Source organism: Ambystoma mexicanum, chromosome 9 (assembly GCF_040938575.1).
Source record: "Ambystoma mexicanum isolate Mex_15411 chromosome 9, UKY_AmexF1_1, whole genome shotgun sequence".
Lineage (NCBI taxonomy): Eukaryota > Metazoa > Chordata > Amphibia > Caudata > Ambystomatidae > Ambystoma > Ambystoma mexicanum.
In genome coordinates this window covers 877,366,168-877,386,611 of record NC_090931.1, presented here as the reverse complement: position 1 = coordinate 877,386,611, position 20,444 = coordinate 877,366,168, and positions in this window count along the sequence as shown.

Genomic DNA, 20,444 nt, shown 5'->3' with positions numbered 1-20,444 from the left:
GTCACTTTAGTGCGCAAGCTTTTCCGACTGACAAAGGTTACATAAGAACTGTGTATGCTTCTGCCACTTGCACGTGTCTCCATCATGACGTGTCAGCGCTTGCCAACAGTCCAGTGTGGCTAAACCTATATCCCCAAGATGTGCCACTGGAAGTTCTAAACGACAGGTTTCCTGAAAGGTTTTAGATTATAAATTTTTGGTACATAAAAATGTTAAACACAGCGTGGCCAAAGCGCGTCCTGGTATTTTACATTGATTCTCCTCTGCCAGCGAATCCAATCACTTTGTTTGCTGCCAACTTGTGCATTTGAACCCGTATGCCCTTTAAGAGAGGTGGCGCTCTATGATAAGATATGGCAAGAATAGCGCACCTACACACAAGTGTATCAAGGCGCGACACATCATGGGATGGATGGGGATGGCGATCTTACTCTTACACCAATAATCAGACCGACTCAGGAAGTTGGCAAAACACAACTCTTTTTAATCGTAATTGTCTGAAACAGGGAGAACGGGCGTCAACGGACAACCCACAGCATACGTCTTCACGATTCACATGAAAAAAAACATACTTATAACAAAAATTCATCATACGTGACTTCATACTACATGGCAAAATAAGTGAAAACCTAGGGTTTGTGATAGGGGAACATCTAGGTATACTTTCTATGGGGAATGGGATCATGATTGGGTCTTTACAGTCAGGTGGACAGCTATGCCCACCCCTAGTGCAAGTCATCTTCCGTGTCCTAAAAATACATGACGTTTCACTGGCTTTCAAACTATAGGGCTCTTTGCTATGTGGCCCTCTACAATTGGTTGGCATGCTTGTACCCTTCCAGAAATATTCCACTCACTAGCAGCATGCAAGCTGGTACCCAAGGTGCTTATGCGTGGACTTGACCATACATCCCCACCCAATTAGCCCAACATCCATCATCACTCCTACTGTCTGCCATTCAATGAGTCCTTTGAACCCGGCCTTGCAAAGGATCACTGTGCCTGAGAATAAAAGGGAGTACGGGCACACTATTGAATCATGATCACATTCAGGAAGGTCCTTTCATACTGATGAAGACCCATAAAATCCGATGTGATAAGGTTGAAACATGCTTGTTGATGCTGTATAGATGTATGGTTATTGTTTAAATGATCTATTCATGCAAATATTGAATGTAGTTTTGACAGATTTTCTCTTTTTTATACCTATGTATGACCAATTTTCTGGGCACTCAGTTTATTATTGTTTAGGTACAGCAGTCACCTTTTTCACCACACATCTTCTCTATCGCGCAGAATTTTGAAATAACATGAGACTTTTATTAAAAATACATTAAAATGTGATACAATTTAATAATACATTTTATGAATTTGGAAAATTGGTTTACTTTGCCTGAGCAGATTTTTTACATTTGATATTCAAGTGAGACAGCACATTACACTCTGCAGTAAGTTATCTCAATAGATTAATGCACCTACTGCAGAGATCAATGTATAAAATGCAGGTTACCAGGTTGGAATCTGCTAAGGAGATCTCAGCCGTTCATCCTTCTGAAGTTGATCAAATTGGTAAAGTTGAAGTGGGGAATGGTAAGGCATTTCACACCAGCAGAGTCAGTCACGTGTCAGGCATGCCTGTGTCTATTTTTCATCATTCAGAGATCTACACTTTGTGTATTGTTGAGGTTTATAATAATCCAATATAGGGGATTTCTGATTTACACAGACCTCTGAAAAGCCTGTAGGGTTAGGAAAGAGTCAGTCATGCATTAGGGGTGCATGAACTTTCATTCTGAAGAGTTTGCTTTCTTGAGGACAACTGAGGTAATTTATTTATTAATAAGGAGATACAATGGGTGCAAGTCAATGGGCATCATTACGAGTTTGGAGGTAGCCATGCCATCATTCCTGGCATGGCTACCTCCAAACTCGCGTTCGGGTCCCGAAAAAAGGGAATTACCGAGCCATTCTGATTTTTGCAGGCCCGGTAATTCCAATTTTCGGGACCCGTACCCGATACGTCCCCATTCCCATTGAGCCCCTATAGGGCTCAATGGGAATGGGGAGGATGCTAACAACAGACCCGTTAATGACTGGTCCGTTGTTAGCATCCTGGTCTGCTCGTGGGTGCCGGTATGCACGTCTGGCCAGACCAGACGTGCATACCGCCACCCGTGAGCAAACTCGTAATGTGGCCGCCCGGTATGAACGGTGCCAGTACTTTACCAGCACCATTCATACCGGGGCCGGCAGGGCCATAATGAGGCCCAGTGACTTTAAAAAGGCTGGTAGGGCTGAAGCAGAAACAATCACATGTTAAGCATTCGTGATGTAGTCTCTGATTTTGCTTAAATAAATATTCAGGTAGGATTGCAAACGCAGGAGCTCTGTATCTGGGAAACAACACAAAACGTATATCTACAGTAAGAAGGCTATTGGTACCGGGAGCACCATAGGTGCCCCAGACACTAAAGTGCTGTAGCTCAGCCCCCTTGAAATGTGCAGGCCACTTTTGTGAATATGCTGGGCTGTGCATTTCTGAAAATAGTGTAAATACAAAATTAATCCTCTGCACATTTTTAGTTGCATTACTTTTGTAAATGTTGTGCTGCGGTGTGTTGTTGCAAACAAAGAGTTCATTTGAGTTTTTATATTACAGAACAATCCAGAGGCAACCCATTAGTCATTTAGACACTTTCTTTGAGCCTCCCTGACAGGAAAGGCTCTGAATTTCTGATCTAGTCAATCAACGTTATAGTTTGTTTGCTTTGAACATGTTCTCACAGAACAGGTCTGACCTCTTCAACCAAGTGTTCACAGTAACATTTCATTAGCATGAGCTCTCATAAACTTAACCCGAAATTGCCATCCGAAACCCTTAAAAGTTCGGACAAACCCGACTCACCCAAATAAAGCAAGAATTCGGGTGATCTGGGGTTTGGCTGAATGTATTCAACCAGGCGTAGTTTTGTGGTATGTTCTTTGTGTATGGTGTTGCATCATATTTCCATTTGTGTTGTGTGTTATGCTTTATGTGGTTACATTGTGGAAAGTGCGTTGTGTTGTAGGCCTGTGTCTAGTGATAGGTATGTGTGCTATGTGGTGTATACGTTGTTTTGTGTATGTATCCTGCACTGTTTTCATGTTGTGTTATTGTCAAGGTATTGTGAAGGAGGGTGCGTTTTGTAGAGATATATATACATGATGTGTAATGTTGTAGTGATATATGATTTGTCATTTGTCTGGTATGTGTATTAAGGCCTGTGTGGCTGTGTTGCTTTCTGATTTTACGGCATGTGATATGTTGCGAAAGTGTGCTTTGGTATGTGCACGTAGTAGCGCATGAGTGATGTGATGCCTTGCAGAATGTGAATTGTTGTTTAGGAAAAGAGTATTCTTTGTTATGATATGGGTGAATATTTGAGAGTGTGATGGGGGCTGTCAGTGGGAGAAAGGAACGAGGTGTGGCATGGCAGAATGCATGTTTGTGTGGTATGAACACTGTGAGGTTGTCTGTTATGTTTGGCTAAGTGTTGTATGTGTTATATAGTATTATGCCCTGATATTTGTGTTATATGCGTATTGTGTAGTTTTTATGTTGTGCACTGTGTTATTTGTGCTCTCCTTATGTACTTAGCATGGCATGTGGAATGTGTGTTGTGGTATTTATATTGAGAAATATATGTGTTTTTGATGTGTTGTGGTAGGCGCAAAGTGCTTTGATTTTGGTGAACCAGCCAAGCAGGATGGGTTCCTCTTGTTATGAGGTTAATGTATAACAGTGGACAGGGCCTTCCAGGCTTTGGGTGGGACGGCCAGGCCCCCTTGTACGGTAACAACGTGTGAACTAATACCACATTCAGCAAACTCATTTTGTTCAGAACATGTGGATGCACTATGTTGCTAGCCCAATTCTTACCATTTGCTCTGTATTCAGAATTAGGATAATATTGTCTGCACCATTCACGTCATGTTCCCAAATGTTCGAAAAAGCTACATTTGGACATTAGGAGGAAGAATGAGCTTCACTAATTAGTTTGGATGGAAGGAGGGCTGCACTGGAGAGGAACAACAAGGATATTGACTGCACTTTGGAAACTGTGAGGGGATATATGGGCTGCACAGGGGGCTCAGGGAACAGTGAACACCACTGGATTAGGAGTGAGGGGAAAGGTGTTGCATTGGGGGAGCTGTGGTGGCACGAGGCTGCTCTCTGGAAACTTTGAGGTGATATGGCTGGGGATCTGGGAGGACGCATGACGTCCACTAGGGTTTCTGTGAGAGGATGGTAGGTACACACAGGGGGCTGAGGGAATGGTGGAAATGCACACATTGGTTGCTCGGATAAGGTGTGAGATACACTGGGACAACGGTATATAGACGTTTTAATGGGGGAGTTGAGAAGGGTACTATTGCTAGTTGGGATCTACCCTAGGGATCTGGTATGTGGTGAGACAAGGATTGGGCAGCTGGTATGCTATAAGAGCTGCGCGTGGGCTAAAGAAAGGGCAGCTGGAGGATGCACTTGGAAAGCGTATAGGTACTCAGCACTGTATGGAAAGACCTCCGCATCCCCTCTTTGGATCTTGTCACAACCACATCATAAAATATTTCCAGGAAAGACAGTTCATGTTATTTTTCCCCTATAAAACAAGCATCGATATTCCCAGTCATAAAAGTCCCCCACAGAGCCCTTGTGCGTGGTGCAGACAGGGTAATCCGGTTTCAGCGCGTGCACAGACATAGAGATTTCAAGATTAAAGAGTGAGATTTGAGTGGTTGGGACAAGAGATAACTGTTTAACAGAAAAACACGTAAGTCTTCTTTGCACTCCATTAACATCCGTGGAGCCATTGAGACAGGCTAAGCATACAGCTGCACTTCAATGCACGAGGCTGTCTGTTGGTGCACTCTTTTGGATGACTTGAGAGATCCCACAGTGTTTGGCTTTGCCGTATACCAGTGACCGAGAGCTGCTCCCCCACCCTGCCCTCACTTCAGGTGGCATGATCTAAAAGAAACACTCAATACCTATCATATCCATCACAATGAGAGCTATTTTATTTTCATTCAAAAAATGGTGGGAAACCTTTCCTGCTTTGGGCAGCATAATCGACCGAACCCCTGGAAAATGTGTTCAATGGGCCACTGATGGCGGAGGATAAAGAAAGGACCACAGATGACTGGAGAGAGACAGGTGACCACTGACGGCTGGAGAAGTTAAGCAGACCTCCTTAGGCTGTGGAGAGTACTGGTGACGTTTGAAGTATGGGGATGATCTCTAATGACTGAGAGAGTTGGAGAGAAAAGCTCTGATCTGTGTATTTCTGGGATTAATAAAGCGCACACCTAGCTGTCAATCAATGGATCACTGTACATAGGTTCTGATGACGGAGGAGAGGGAGGGTATCTTTTATAGAGAGAGTGAACACCTCTAATGAGTGCTTAGAGTGGGCACACCCTATGAGCCACACATGATAAACAGTGATTACAGCGAGGGAGTTTTAGGGATGGGGAAAGGAAGTGGACCTTCTGTTATCAGAGAGAAGGGAATAACCTATCATGTCTGAAAAGAAATGTACTACTGGTGGCTGAGAAGAGGGATATGCTTTCACAGGCAATTATCCAGGCTTGTTATGCTGTTCAGTCAATTTAGGGCATCATCCTCTGTGAGTGCATTACAACAAGGGATGGTGAGGAGGGATCATGGGTGCAGGCTATACATGGTATTGAATTGTGAAAATCTGATAGAGGTAAAAATAAACAGCATTATCACATACAAACTCAGACATGGGTGGAAGCATAGTCCAATTGCATGGAGCACTGTTTGTAAAGCAGTGTAAGTAATGGAGCAGTGTCTGATTCAATTGCTCCTTGGTCATTAACATCTGGATGGTACCCAGGTGACAGGGCCCTTTACAAATTGCTTCCTAGATTTTCAATATACTGGGAACCCCAATCTGAAATCATCTTACTGGGCAAGACATGTACCATACAACATTCCTAAAGAAGATTTGCTTCATGGCAGTGGCTGTAAGTAGATGAGACATTGATAAAAGAGTGGGCCAAATCGGAGAAAGAGTCAACTGTAACCAGTATTGCTGTATTGGTGTCCCATTTGTTATGAGCCATAATGAAGCCCATCAAATCGGTGAGCCTTGGGCCATCTGGTAGTTCCAAAGTTTGTAAGAGACCAAGGGGCTTGACGATTGGTGCTTTCAATTGGGTATACACAGGGCATGAGGTAGCATAGGCAGCATATCCTTTTCAAGGTTTCGTCAAAAATATGATTACCTAGGACTTGGAATGTTCTTTTAGAGAAGGTGCTTCCATTCCTGATAAGCCTCCTTGCTTGCCCAGAGCTCTCTCTGTAACACAGAAAAGATCTGATTGGACGCCATCAGCTGCCGAGAGTAATAATAAACAGGATTCCCCTGACCATCAGGTTGTACCTATAGTAGCACAGCCCCCAGAGGCCCAAGATGCTACTATATGGACAGGGTGGGTTTGAGTGACATAAGTCCAGGGCTTGCGTAAAGGGTCTCTTCCAGGATAGAAAGGCAGTGTTGGCTTGGTTGTCCCAGACAAAGGATATGTTATTCTTGAGGAGAGGTGTTATGTAAATTGAGTAGGTGGAACCATTTGGCCTAAAACTCCCCCCACAAATTTACAAATCTAGAAACACTGGATTTCCATGATGGAGTAGTGGGCCAGCCAATCAAGGACTGATGACATCTTACTGGGGTCCATAGAGATACCCTTCAAAGGCAATATATGCCCCAAATATTCCAGACTCCCCTGTTCAAACGCACATTTTTCTGCCTTCACAGACAGAGAATGTTCTCAAAGTCACTGGAAAACTGTCCATACATGTTGAACATGTTGTTCCTTGACTTGAAGAAAGGCCACAATATTGTCTAACTAAACTCTAACATAGACATTCAATATATCAGAGTATTGTGTGTCCATGAATCCTTGAAAAATGGTTGGGGTGTTGCTGAGACCAAAGATTATGACTCTGTACTCAAACAAGCACAAGGCAGTGCAAAGGCTGTTTTACATTCATCACCAGCCAAGGCCCTCAGCAAACGGTGCACCCCTCCAACATTTGAATTAATAAATATTATTGCCCGTCTGACTCCAAGATGTCCATGATAAGAGGCAGTGGATAACTGTATCTGAGAGTTCTCTCAATAATCTATGCACAGCTGGAGGTCCTCTGTCTTTTTAGGTACAAAATCATGGCACTTTGGTGGGTGGTCTAGAGGGCACGATTAACCCATTTCCATGAAATATTGTTGCTACCTCTTCTTTTCTGACTTTGAGAGGGTGCACATGTGTCTAAATGGTACAATGTTGTCCAGGCCAAGGTATATATGACAATCCTGGTCTTGAAGAGGTGGCAGAACCTGGTTGGTAAACTTCACAAACACATCCAGAAATGTGTGATTATGGTAAGGAACTCCTTCCAACTCAGTTACTGTGATCGTCACAGTCTGCTGGAATGGCCGCTGAAGGCTCTGCAAATCATGCCAGTAACTGCATGTCATACACTCTGAATAGCGAATGTTCTGTTTGCACGTGTGAGGGAAAGTGTATGTTTGAGCGACTGGTGGTTGGATGGGTATGAAAGTGATTATGTTGGTGTACAAGGCATTGGGGGGAACATTAGCATTGTTTCCTTAAGTGACATGGCATATTTTACTGGCATTTTTTAGCAAAGCCAACTTGATGAATGTTATCACGTGGCTCGACTGGAATTTTGGTTTATCCAGTCTTGCTATTTTTTACTGTGGCATCATAGATTATTACTGAGCATCTATGGTAAAGCATGCATGATAGGTGTTCTTATGTGGCTAGACTGGCCTACATTGCAGCCAGTTTAGACACATTTTCTTATTGTGGCATGGCATTTATTATGGCAAGGCCAACAGGAGTATGTTCTTGCGGGGGGCTCCTGGCATATATTTGTAGAGCCAGCTTCGGCATTTCTTCTTATAGTTTCATTAATGGCATTATGCGCAAAGCAAACATGAGTATATTCGAATATAGGAATACTGGCATATATTGGCAGAACCCGCATGAAAAAGTATGGGCACAGCTAGTGAGAAAATGTTTTTTTTATACTGACATATACTATGGGGAAATGCATGAAAATGCTTTAGGGAAATGTTCCTGTGCACTGTTGTGATTTGCATCTATTGGATTTTTTCCTACAAAACCGGCTGTCTTTTACCTAACTTTTCATAGAAAGTGTGCTTTATTTTAACCCATTATTCAAAACATTTGCTTGGTTGGTTCAGGCTCCTTCGCAATGCTTGGTCTCTCTCGCTTACTTGTGAAAATATGTACGCCCCTACAAATAAACAATTCACCGGACGCCTAAGGTGGCTGGCACATTTGGTTGGCAGGGGCAAGGCACAACCCCTTTGTTTCTAAGCTAGGTGAAATATTTAAGCTTTGATTAAAAAACATACTTGCACCTTTCGCCTGGTGTTGTGCGGGCATTCCCCTGCAGCGGCATGATCACAATGGACGTTCCAAAAGCATGGCAGTCCATTCTCTCAGCCATTCTGCCACCTAATGATGGGACAAACATATAGTGTATCCTTGGGAAAAGGAAGTTAACAGAGAAAAAGCCCACAGGTGGAAAACCCCTGGCTAAAGGGAGGTCAGGTGGGCATGTGCCAGGGATTGCATGGGGTCCAGGGGGTGAGGGTCCACATGCTAAGTGCAGGTGGATTGGGTGGCAGGGGGCCTGGTGTGCTGTACAATTCAGGAAACAGGCAGCCAGTCACAGTGGCAGACTTGGGTGTTAGCAGGGGGTGGGGGTACGGAAGGAAGAAGAGAAAAGGAGGGTCTTGAAGAGCTTCTGGAACTTAAGCAGACCCGGCTCAAGCCTGAGAGGGGCAAGGGGGCATTCCAGAGGCAGGCTCCTGCGGAAGAGGGAGATCTACCCCCACTCTCTACTTAGAGAAGTGTCTGATATGCAGAGAGATGGAACTAGAAGACCGGAGGGCTCTAGCAGGGAGGTATTTAGGGAGAGAGAGAGTTGGATGTAGCAGGGTTCCAGGCCCCAGAAAGCCTTGTGGATGATGCATAGGGTCTTGAACTTGATGAACTTAAGGGTCTGTATCTGCAACCATACAGCCCTTTCTCTCTGCAATTATGGCCACCTGCTGTCTGCACTTCTGAGTTAATGGCACTTCCCCCTTCCACTCCCCTCTTCTCTGCACTTGCGTAATCTGAATGACACAAGGCCTAGTAGGATAGTTATTTTGTCCTCCCTTGTTTCCCCCTCCTTGTCTTGCCACACCTAGAAACACCTGTGTACAGGCGCATTATAAATACCACATCATATCATATCCTACCAGCAACCGGGAGCCAATGGAGAGATTTTATGGCTTGAGATATGTGGACCCTGGGCTTGAGGCCAATGATAAGTCTTACAGTCCTTTTCTTGATTAGTTGAAGGGGTTGAAGGGAGGATAAGGGATGATTTAGGAAGAGGCTGTTGTAGTAGCCCAGCCTAGAGAGGACCAGAGCTCTGGAGACATTGAGTTTCTGGGGGAAGGTGAGAAAAGGGGGAATGCATCCAAGGAGGTGCAGCTTTTAGTGGGTCTTCTTGGCAAGGTCTGCGATGTGAGTAGAGATGGAGAGAGAGGAATCAAAGATGACACCAAGGATTTGAGTGGAGGGGACCCATAGAGGACAGCCAGAGGGTAGGAGGGAAGGAGGGAGCTGGAGTCCGACGAGAAGGATCTCAGTCTTACTAGCATTAAAGCAGAGATTGTTGGCAGCACACCTTGCCTGAATAGCTGTCACACAGTCAGGGATGAGAGAGCAGTAGAGGGAAGCTTGAAGGAGAACTGTGTGTCATCTGCATAAAACTGGAAGTGAAGGGAGAAGGAAGCGATCAGGTGGGCCATAAGGGGAAAGGTAGATGTTGAAGAGTCACAGCGAGAGGATAGTGTCCCGAGGGAGGCTGCAGGTGGAGAGTGTGATAGGGGAAATAATAGGGCCCAGTTGAACCTTGGAAGGTCGGTCATAGAGGAATGAGGTCAACCAGTTAAGTACCAGGTAAGCAATGCCAAGGGTCTCACAGAACCGATTTGTCAGGGTAGCATGATTGACCGTGTCGAAGGCAGAGGAAATATCCAGAAGGATAAGAGTGTATGGAGAGTTGGAATTGAGATTAAAGAGCAAGACTTCACGGGTGTTCAGTAGAGCTGTTTCCCTGCCTCTGGCTGCTCTGAAGCAAGACTGGTGGTCGGGAGATAACCAACAGATTCAGTGTGTTGGATCAGTTGGGAGATAACCAGCTTCTCCAGGAGATTTCCCAGAATGGGGTAATGGAGATAGGGTGGTAGTTAGCCTGGGAGGAGTGGTCGACAGAAAGCTTTTTGAGGAGAGGATGCACAAGGGAGTGCTTGAGGGGTAGCATGAAGGAGCCAGTGGCAAAGGAGTGATGACAGAAATCAGCCAAGGCTGGCGCCAGGGAGGCAATGCTGTCCTTGATATTTCTGGGTGAGCACATGTTTGGAGGAGACTTTCATAATGAGGACTTGTCTAGAAACCTCATCTGCTTCTATGGGAGAGAAGGAGGGAAGGGGAGAGGGGGGCCAAGGGAGGCCTGAGAGCTGTGCACAGAGGAGGGAGAAGAGAGCATGAGAGTGAGGACAGGATGTTGTGAGTTATGGTTAAGGAGGGGCATGCCAGTGACGTACAGAGGGTTAGGGATGGCAGGGGAGAGGTGGAGACTGCAGGGGGCACACTCCTCTCATCGCAGGCCCAGTGGCTCATTGGATGTGCAAAGCAGACAACGAGAAACACTGACGAGATTACCGAGTACTGCAGGCTGCTCTTACCCACTCCCAGCTTGCTAGACCTAGCACCCATACCCTTCCTGTTGCTACAGTACTTGGTATGAGCTTCACAGAAAGCCCTGCCACTTGAACCTAACCATGCAGGAATTCATCACTAATGGACTGCCAACCTGTTAGTGATGGCGGCTTCATGGTTTTTCCTGCATCCCTGTTATTTCTCCAGCTAACGAGATGTAGATTGCATGTGAAAAAAGCTGTGGCCCATTTAGCTACATTTACAACCGCCTTTTTCAGGTTCAACACAGATATCTGCTCTTGGCACTGCCTCTTTGTCCAGTGGATCCTGGGTTGGAAGCACAGGTGTAGGGGTAACAGAGGGGGGAGGCAGGGGTAGCATCTGCTAGCCCTGGCATCCCTCAAATGATGCCCCTGAGCACGTGTGCACCTCATTGTATGTAACGTACACCTCAGCGACATTGAATGTGTCAAATTCTGAAGATGGCTCAGTACATTAGTCAATACATTCCTGATCAGACTGGCGGCTTTCTCAATTATTATTAGTTGTACAAAGAGAGAAGTTGGCACCAAGAGGTGCAGTTCAATCTTCAAGTTAGGTTTTTTTTTATCTTTCTCACTGCATGGCCCTTTTTTCCACTGTCCAATTCATGGTTGCTTTTATCAGTTATTAATTACCTTAAAATACGGGCTGCATATCAGAACTGCATGGCCTCTGGTAAGTGTCGAAGCGGCACCCCAGAACACCATGCACACTCTGCTTTCCACCACCTAGGACTTTAATTGGCTGGCCGAGCGAGCGCTGTGCAGGATAATGGTGGTTGTGATGCACAATGTACCACACAGCTGATAATGGCAAATGACGGCTCACAGCCAATGCCTGCCTTTATCCCCTGCTCCGGGGGATCACAGGAGAGGCACTTAGGGGCCCCGGTGCACTATAATCAGACTTCCAGTGCCGCTAGTGTGAATCTCACTGCATTTCAAGCAGGGCTGTGTCTGTACCGCTGCAGCGCCAGGGAGGAGTTACCTTCACTGGCAGGATTCTTCTGCTATATCAGCTCTTGACCAAAACTAATGATGTACACAGAGGCAGGATTCATTATTCAGCACTCCACTTCCATTCTCCACTTCCATGCAGCAGATTCTAGCATTTGTGCTGTCAGATATGCCGCCATTTTGTCAGCTGCTCGCTAGCGCCCGCCAAAACGTATTCTTCTCTCGCACTAGGCTCTCCAGATTTAACACTTGCAACACGTGTTGCACCTCTTATTTTGGGCATCCAAAACAGAGGCGGCAGGAGTTGTAAAGCTCTACAGTGCTAGACCTTGCTGCCTCCAATGCAATTAACAACGTGTGCACCGGGCACTGCTGCACAGCTGTCCCCTTAACAACCGCCTGTCAATGAATTAGTCAACATCTTTCAGTTGTCAGGTTATCAGCATATTATCAGGGTAATGGCTCGAACTGGGCTACAGGGCCACAGGGCAATGCCCAAACCAAAAAGGCAAAATGCTAGTGTAAGCTGTTTTTTGGGTTAAAGTGGGTACGTGTTTCACCAATGTGGGCCAGTTTGATGAGTTACTTCACTATGCGGCTAGTAGTTTTGACCATTGTTGCTCAATAAATATATTTTAAATTGCACAATTTGAATCACATTTGGGTACTATTCAAACAGTCTGTCACAAAGGAATGAATTGCCATTTGCAACCATGGGCCACTTTTTCATTGGTGCCCGAGACAATTGAATGCCACAGTCCGAACCTGATAATGGGGCATTTACATCTGAAAGGCAGAAGGAGGACCCCAGTTAGCTACATATTCTGTGCCGTCTTCCAAGACAGTTAAAGTGATGCAAGTAAAATGTCTTTTCAAAGATTTATGTATATTCATTGTGTCTACTTTAAAACGGTTTTAGAGGCATTCAACACTGCATTCTGTATTTATAGTCTTTCATTCAGGATGTGGAAAATAAAGCTGTAATCCAACCCTGCTTAACCGGAGGCTTTATATATTGGCAGATTGCTGTTTTGTGCCATTTGCAAGCAATCTCCATAATACAGTAGTTGTTCAGTTCTTGAAAAGCAAACAATTTAAATATTTGTACCATCTAGAGTTCCGAAGGTAACTATCTGTTCAAGTGCCTACATTTCAGAATGGTACAAATATTGTCTTTACTGCTTAACGAAAGTATATTATTCTGCGCCAATATTTCAATCTCACTGGGCTACATGTTTAGAAGTGTAAATGGCATGCAAGGGATCAGCAACATTAGCACTTGCATGCTCTAATGTCCACTGCATGAAATTATCAACGTTTTTAAAGATGAATGCAAAAGTGTAGTGTAAAATGAGGCACCATCGCATTACACCTCCCTTTTGCACTCCATTTCACAAAAGTGCAAATGTCGCCTCATATAACGGGCTGGTTTTGCAGGCGCGTAGTGGACGAGGAAACATACTTCCCGCCGCATCTCCCACTGCAAAATATGAACAAGATCACCCGGGTCAGTAAAGTGAGGTATAAAAGCTATACACCACGATTTCATGCCTCACTTTACAGCTCCAGGACATAGAAGATGAGCGCACTATGGGGGTCATTCCGAGGTTGGAGGTAAGGGATTACCGGCGCCTGTAAGGGCACCGATGGCGGTTATCCCTTACCTCCGTATTCCGAGTTCCCTTTGCGGGTCCCTCTTTACCTCCTGCTTCTAGCAGGAGTAAATTACGGGACCCGCAAAGTGACCTTGGAGTAAATTACGGCACCGTAATTTACGGTGCCGTAATTACCTCCTTCCCCATTCCCATTGAGCCCTATGGGGGCAGAAATGGGGATGGGGAAGGGCTATGGTGAAAGGGGAATTACCGGTCCATCCAACCTTGGAATGGACCGGAAATTACTCCATTCACCATGCCGGTATTCCATGGAGTAAATAGCTCCATGGTTGCCAACCATGGAGCTATTTACTCCATGGTGTAGTCCTAACTCGGAATGAGGGCCTATGTTTTATCGAACATTGGCTGGGAGTCCGTATAAGTGATTAAGTTTATGCTATTCCAAAAAAGCCTCTGCTACAGTGGGGCAGATTTCATGTTTTTAGGGATAGGCAGGTGTCCACATGCTCCTCTGCTCTGGCCCCCTCATGCTGTCTCCTTGAGTTGGTTTATTGTAGCACTGGCCCCGCCACAGTTACCTGTCACCTGCTTTAACAGGAGGATCTAAATATATATACCAGCTCAGAGCAGAGCAGACTTGCCTTATCAGAACTTCCGTTCCAAGTTAATCTCCTGGCTGAAACTGGAGACCCACTAAAACCAGGTAGTGTCCAGCGCTACACGCACACATCGTAACCACGTGTGCCTCTTGCTTATCTGTATATTACATTACGGCCTGCTGGCCTACTGTTGATTTGTATATATTGTATATAACATTTGTGCACCTATATTTGTATTATGTATTTTCCTCGTGTAGTGTAACCAAGCTTCGAAAATTCTTGTAAAGTCTGCGCCCTGATACCCCCGGGTACGTTCGCGCATTATAAATAATAAAACAAACAAACAAACAAACAAGCTCATCAGGTCACCAGAGATTCTAATAAAACAGACTGACTGCAGGAGAATAAACATTCCTTTCCTCCCCTGCTACTGCCAGTCACCAGGGAAAATTGGGCCAGGCAGAGCTCTTCCCGCAGTAGAATGAGTAAAACATGCCCTGCAGTTATGTTGTTATTGGGTCTTGTAGAGCACAACTTCTGCCAGTTCATTGTCTTTTGGCGCTTCTGGATCTGCAAGTGGTTGGGTATGGGCCACACTAAGGTGTAGAAGGAACAGGGTATGGTTGCTTTGTTGTAATGTTAATGTGCGCAAATCTGCATAGGTAGGCCTGAGTGCGGATTGAATTTTTCAAGTTGTCTGAAGCAGTTGTTGTTGTACGCTCCAAGTTATGTAAAATGTTTAGGTGGTTGTCAATGTTAGGTTAAATCATGATGTTCCAAGGTGTGCTATTTTAGTGCAGGAATTCAGGGCCTACACTTTGCAGTCACTTGCCAGAACCCTACCTTCTAATGGACCATTGAAACCTCAAAAACACTTCAACAGTAGCACCATTCAGACGTATATGGGATTATGGTGCAATGCAGGTGGGCGTGCACCATGAACCGCCCAACTCGTGATGATGCCCAAAGAAAGTGAAAAAACACTGGCGGCTCTCAGCAATTTGAAAAGGTGCAACACCATGGTGGGGGCGTGTCCTACAACAGTTTAGGATGGAGATGGGGATGGGGCTAAAGTGTGCCCCAGGTGAGAACAGCGACCCCTCTTCCTCGAAGAGCACAGTCCGGGCAGTGCTCTGCATGTCAGCCTAGCACCAGGACTGCAGCCTATTGCCATTTAGGCAAAGGATGAATGTACTGGCCCAGCAAGTACTCATGCACCATAAGATTGCAGCATCTACACAGACGAACTGAATTATTAAGGGGAATAGACTAACAATATTTCTTTGTATTTAAACGTGGCCCAACCCTGATGAATACCAAGTCATTTGAACTAACCCTTTCACCCTCTGGTTGAAACTGGTCGGCACGAAAGAATACTTCTGGTTGGAGAATATTATTACAACAGCAGACCAGTTTGTCCTAAGTGTTCATTTGGACATTGATGCTAAAAAGAAGTCTGACCTAGTGCACTATTGACACAAAATGACAGTCTTGATTGAGTCATATTGTTGTACACATGATTGCTTGAGTGGAGATTTGAATGCAGGTAGCTAGAATGAGATGTGACTCTGAATAGATACATTTGAAGGAGCTTTGTTCATATTGTAATATTTTAGTTCATAAGTGTGTGAGAAGAAAAGAAAAATACATTAACACTTTTATGATAATACATATCCTAGTCCAGCTGCCCGTCTTTTGATGCCCTGAGTGGTGTATTTAGGTGGCAAGATGAAACATACATTTCTTACATAAACCTCTAGGTAATATTATTTGCATTGTGCATTTTATACAATATCGTTCATTCATTTACCTTTATTCGACATTAAGTCTTTAAGTATACAATACTGGCAAGATGACCCATAGTCTCAAGCGAGCAAGAGACCACATCAGAGCTCAGGCTGGCTGTATACTAGGGTTTACACCACCCCCCTATCTTAGAGGGCTGGCAATACTGCCCGACATCCCACGCTATATCTCCTCTTCGATGTTCTGCAGCACTCTCATTTCTAAGGAGACCTATCCTAACACCTTCATTTCGCCTCCTGATCTCCTCCTGCACCTTCTCAATGCCTCGCTACCTGATTGGTCCACTGCCACTCACTTGCTAGACCATGTTTGTCTTAGGGCTCACAGCCATCTTTCTTTTAGTCTTCTAGGGACTGAACAAGACCCTCTCTCTAACGTCTCCTCCTCTCTCAGTATCTCCTCCTAGAACCTGTCTGATGTTCCTTTACACCTCCTCTCTAGTCTGACACACTCCCTCCTTCCTGTAAGTGCTCCTCCACTCCTCTCTGGCAGTCCCACTTCTTACTTCTGTAGCAGTTCCTCTTCTTCTCCCCTCTTGCCTTAGCCACCTCCTTCCAAACACTGATATTCTTTCATTCCTCCTCTCCACTCTGGTTGCCATTCCCCTTCCTCCTAAAGAGGTGCCTCCACTTCACACCCTCCATTATCAACTTCCTTCTTCCCCTCTTTCTGTCTCTCCCCCTCCTCTCTTGTGTGACCTTGCTGTTTTCTCTCCTTCCTCCTCGTTTCTCTCCAACCTTCTCTATTAGAATTTTGCTCCAATCATAAACTCTGTCCTAACACTCACCTGCTCCATCTCCAAACACCAACACCAATAGCTCCAAGCATACTCTTTTATCCCCCTTCATTGTAGTAATTGGGTTTGCGATTGAGGTGTGTTTTCCACTGTGGGTGATTGGAGATGAGATTTCCTTATTGGCTACTTGGGCTCCCAACTACAACTTCTACGGGTGTAGAGAATTGGGCCGGGCAAATGGGTTCGCAAGGGTCCAACTCAAGTGACGATCGTGCTGCAATATCATCTATGGCCACAGATGCAGAGGCACCCCATTGACCAGTGCCGGCATATCTGAATAGCCTGGAAGTGAACCGGCAGGCAAGGTCAGTGTCCCGAATTGAAGGCCCGCATTTAAGGCCCTACCCTGTCAGGGCCTGTTGGGTCCTGGAGGGAGAGCCCCATATCCTGCAGTCAGCCTCATAGTGTCAACTTCCCCTCTCCGTTACCATGCTTCAATCTCTACAGTTTTCCTTTGATAGGTAAGAGTCAGCCACCTACTACAAAGCACTTATCTGTAACCCTTTATTGTGCTGACTCAATAACTATGCCTAAACCCACATCTTTCTACCCACTTGTGTAGCTAGTACCTCATCTTTGCCACCCCTCTTATACTGGCAAGGTACAACCTCCACCCCCCTTCACACCAGGCCTTTACAGAGACCACCTCGCAGCTCACCCCAAGCCATAACAAGCCACAATTGTGCTACCAGACAACCTTCCACCACCTTTGTGGCCGCACCCTCCCCCTGCCCAACTCCTCATGCCTACCTGCTGCCAGCATCCATGCCCATATGCCAATCTCTTTGCACCTACCCGCAACCAGCAACCAGGCCCAGATGCTCAACTCCTTGAGCTTACCCGCTGCCAGCAACCAGACCAAGATGCACAAATTCTTGCGCTTACCCACTGCCAGCAACCAGGCACAGATGCTCTTCTCCTCACGCCTACCCACTGCTAGCAACTATGCCCAGATGTCAGAACTCATCTGATTCTGCACACACTGCCAAATATACCCTGTATCACCCTGGTACGGATTAAACTTACCCTCCTGCAGCACCACCTCTCCAGCGCAGACCTACCCAACACCCAGGGCGATGTCCCTCCCAACCACTATATCTCAGCAAAGAGTCTCCTAACACTCAACTGTGAGGCCATAATTACACAAGCATTGTCTCCAAGCCATGCACAGGCCCACCCAGACTAAGGCGGCTACACACCCGCACCTCCGCCTTATCCTCCACACCAATTGCTAACTGCCCTTCATGCCATTTTTCAAAACTGGACTTGAAGCCCGCTGCTGTTACCACCCCTCCTCCCACCCTGATACTCAAACCATTCTCCTGTACACTCATCAATGTCTGCTCCATTTGTGCTCACGCCATCGATGTACATGACCTCATATTATACAATGACCTGTAATTGCTCACCACCACTGAAATGTGGCTGCATGACGCTGCTGGCCCAGCGCTATCCTTAGCCATCACATCGGGATATGCCATTTTGAGCTCTGACAGACCTGTCAAATCAGGTGGTGGTGTCACCATTACTAAATCGTCCGTAACCATGAGGGCCTCCCCACTTCCACACTTTGAAAGGATACAAACTCCTGCTTGCCAAACTTGAAGCTAACCCTCAAACCACCATCATCATCCTCCTCTACCACCAGCCCAATCACCTCAACTCCCCAGAACTGACATCTCCTCCTCCAAACCCAACACCAGATTCATCCTACTCAGGGATTTTTAACTTGGGCTTGAATGACATTTGTGACACCAAGGCCACTGCCCTTACTGCCATGCTGCTAGACATGAACCTCCTCCAAGCCGTCACCACCCCTTCTCATGTCCAAGGATGTACCCATGACTGGATCTTGAATCTGAACACACTAGTGATGGTCACCACTATTTACCCCCTCCCCTGGACAGAGCACTGTCTTACCACATGAGCCCATGACTGCCTGCAAAAATGTCAGCTGCCTCCCCAAAACCTCAAGACACTCCCCAGCAAACTCACCACAGAGCTGCTAGAAGCCACTATTGATGCCTGCCTCTCTTCACTGCCTGACAATAACGACCCTGATATTATTCTCTATGCCTATAATGCTAAGCTATTACACACTCTTGACCTTCTGACTCCCCTTAAGACCACACTACAAAAGAAGCCGACCAATCGCAAAAGGTTCACTGAAGAACTAGTCACCCTCCGCAGGAGTAAGAACCACTCCATTACACACAAAGAAGCCTTCCTCGCTGCTGTCAGAATTTACAAAGCCATCATTATCACAACCACCTCTAGCATCTATAACACTATAATTAGTGAAGCAAGCTCCAACACTAGGGAGCTATTCAAAATCTTCAAAGACTTGGAATGTTCAGCATCTCCCATGGCCAGATTACTCAAAGACAAAGCCTGATGCACAGGCCTTCAATCTGCACTGACTAACAAAACCCACAACCTCAGAGACAAAACCATCCTCAAAAAGTCAACGCTCTCTGCCAATGATGTGACTCCCCCTAACCAGCCGGATTCATCCACCACCACCTTATCACTGTTCAACTTCACCCCTGTCACTCATACCGGCATCCAAATGATCATCGAGTGACTAAAACCTTCCACTTGCAAGGGAGACATCTGCCTCTCTCACATCGTCAAAATGTGTGCTACCTCCCTCGCACCCATTATCTCCGAATTCATGAACTCCTCCTTCGCATTGAGCTGTGTCCCAAGAGCCTTCAAACAAGCCTGGGTCACACCTCTACTCAAAAAGTATTATCTTGACTCTACTCTCCCTACCAACTACCACCCTATAACAACAGTACCTTACCTCCTTAAAGTTCTTGATCATACTGCCTACACCAAATTACAAATCCACCTAGAAGACCACAACCTTCTAGGCTGGTGCCAATCAGGCTTCAGACCCAGACACAGCACTGAGGCCACCCTCTTAGACCTCAAGATACAGTTTGACAGAATACGCAATGCCCGAGAGCTCACCATCTTCCTCCTTCCTGACCTCTCTGCGTTCTTCGATCTTGTTGACCACAACATCCTCTGCCAGCACCTCACCACTAAGTCTAACTTCACCAGCGAAGCTGCCAGTTGGGTCAAATCCTTTCTCAGTGAGCACTCTTCTAGGGTCTTTCATGGCTCTGAAGCAGCTGACCCCATCCCAGTACATTACTGTGGCCCTCGGGGTTCCTGCTGATCCCCAACTCTCTACAATATGTATACTAAGCAAGCCCCTGTTTGACCACCTTGACAACCTTGAGATCCCATACACAAACGATGCTGATGACACCAACATTCTTCTGCAACTCACTCGGAACAGCCCCTTTCACTCTGCCAACATCAATCAGATTTACAGCATCTTTCAGGACTGGATTGCTGAACATCATCTTTGCATGAATGTTGACAAAACAGAGCTTCTCATTGTGGGTTCCTCTCATCGGCTAATAAAAAAATTGGACCCAGATTTTGCCGCCTCCTCATCGATGGCAACATCACCATGATCTCCAGCCAGGTGAAAACCCTGGGTGTTTACCTGGATGTAGAACTTTCTATTCATAAACATGTTAAGGCCTATATTTCCTCTGCTGCTTAGTCTATCAAGCTCATTAACCACAGCAGAAAGTTCCTATCAACTGATAACTGTGTCAGACTAGCCACAGCTTTTATTGGCAGAAAATTGAATTGGATTACTGTAACACCCTACTCTCTGGAACTTCCATGAAAAACATAACTAAACTTCAATTGATCCAAAAAAATGCCATAAGACAGCCTGGGGCATGAAGAGATCTGATCACAT